This window comes from Chionomys nivalis, chromosome 2 (genome assembly GCF_950005125.1).
Source record: "Chionomys nivalis chromosome 2, mChiNiv1.1, whole genome shotgun sequence".
Lineage (NCBI taxonomy): Eukaryota > Metazoa > Chordata > Mammalia > Rodentia > Cricetidae > Chionomys > Chionomys nivalis.
The window spans coordinates 111,299,437-111,301,511 of NC_080087.1; positions in this window are offsets into that span (position 1 = coordinate 111,299,437).

Sequence of the window (2,075 nt, forward strand, 5' to 3'; positions counted from 1 at the left end):
TGTTTTTTACTGCTGAGTAGTTCTCTAATATGTATATATTCCATACTTTCTTCATCCATTCTTCCATGGAAGGGCATCTAGGTTGTTTCCAGGTTCTGGTTATTACAAATAATGCTTCTATAAACATAGTTGAACAAATACTTTTGTAGTATGAGTGAGCATCTCTTGGGTATAATTCTAAGAGTGGTATTGCTGGATCCTGGGGTAGGTTGATCCCCAAATACCTGAGAAACCACCACACTGCTTTCCATAGCGGTTGCACAAGTTTGCATTCCCATCAGCAATGGATGAGTGTTCCCCTTACTCCACATCCTCTCCAGCAAAGGCTATCATTGGTGTTTTTGATTTTAGCTATTCTGACAGGTATAAGATGGTATCTCAAAGTTGTTTTGATTTGCATTTTCCTGATCGCTAAGGAGATTGAGCATGACCTTAAGTGTCTTTTGGCCATTTGAACTTCTTCTGTTGAGAATTCTCTGTTCAGTTCAGTGCCCCATTTTTTTATTTGGTTAATTAGCCTTTTACGGTCTAGTTTCTTGAGTTATTTATATACTTTGGAGATCAGATCTTTGTCAGTTGCGGGGTTGGTCAAGATCTTCTCCCAGTCAGTGGGTTGCCTTTTTGTCTTAGTGACAGTGTCCTTTGCTTTACAGAAGCTACTCAGTTTCAGGAGGTCCCATTTATTCAATGTTGCCCTTAATGTCTGTGCTACTGGGGTTATATGTAGGAAGTGGTCTCCTGTGCCCATATGTTGTAGAGTACTTCCCACTTTCTCTTCTATCAGGTTCAGTGTGTTCAGACTGATATTGAGGTTTTTAATCCATTTGACTTGAATTTTGTACATGGTTGTAGATATGGATCTATTTTCATTCTTCTACAGGTTGACAACCGGTTCTGCCAGCACCATTTGTTAAAGATGCTCTCTTTCTTCCATTGTATACTTTTAGCTCCTTTATTAAAAATCAGGTGTTCATAGGTTTGTGGGTTAAAATCCGGGTCTTCTACTCGATTCCATTGATCTACTTCTCTGTTTTTATGCCAATACCAAGCCATTTTCAATACTGTAGCTCTGTAATAGAGTTTGAAGTCAGGGATGGCAATGCCCCCAGACAATCCTTTATTGTATAAGATTGTTTTGGCTATCCTGGGTTTTTTGTTTTTCCATATAAAGTTGATTATTGTCCTCTCAAGATCTGTGAAGAATTTTGATGGGACCTTGATGGGGATTGAATTGAATCTATAGATTGCTTTTGGGAGAATTGCCATTTTTACTATGTTGATCCTCCCAATCCAAGAGCAAGGGAGATCCTTCCATTTTTCTGGTATCCTCTTCAGTTTCTTTCTTCAAAGACTTAAAGTTCTTGTCAAATAGATCTTTCACTTCCTTGGTCAGAGTTACCCCAAGATATTTTATGCTATTTGTGGCTATCGTGAAAGGTGATGCTTCTCTGATTTCCCTCTCTGCATCCTTATCCTTGGTGTATAGGAGGGCAACTGATTTTTTGGAGTTGATCTTGTATCCTGCCACATTACTAAAGGTGTTTATCAACTGTAGGAGTTCTTTGGGTTTTGGGGGTCATTTATGTATACTATCATATCATCTGCAAATAACGAAAGTTTAAATTCTTCCTTTCCAATTCGAATCCCCTTGATCCCCTTATGTTGTCTTATTGCTATTGCTAGAACTTCAAGCACTATATTGAAGAGTTATGGAGAGAGTTGACAGCCTTGTCGTTTTCCTGATTTTAGTGGGATGGCTTTGAGTTTCTCTCCATTTAATTTGATGATAGCTGTCGGCTTGCTGTAAACAGCTTTTATTATATTTAGGTATGACCCTTGTATCCCTAATCTCTCCAAGACCTTTATCATAAAGGGGGTGTTGAATTTTGTCAAATGCTTTTTCAGCATCTAATGAAATGATCATATGGTTTTTTTCTTTCAGTTTATTTATATGATGGATTACACTGATAGATTTGCGTATGTTGAACCAGCCCTGCATCTCTGGGATGAAGCCTACTTGATCATAATGAATAATTTTCCTAATGTGTTCTTGAATTCGGTAGCAAAATACTTCT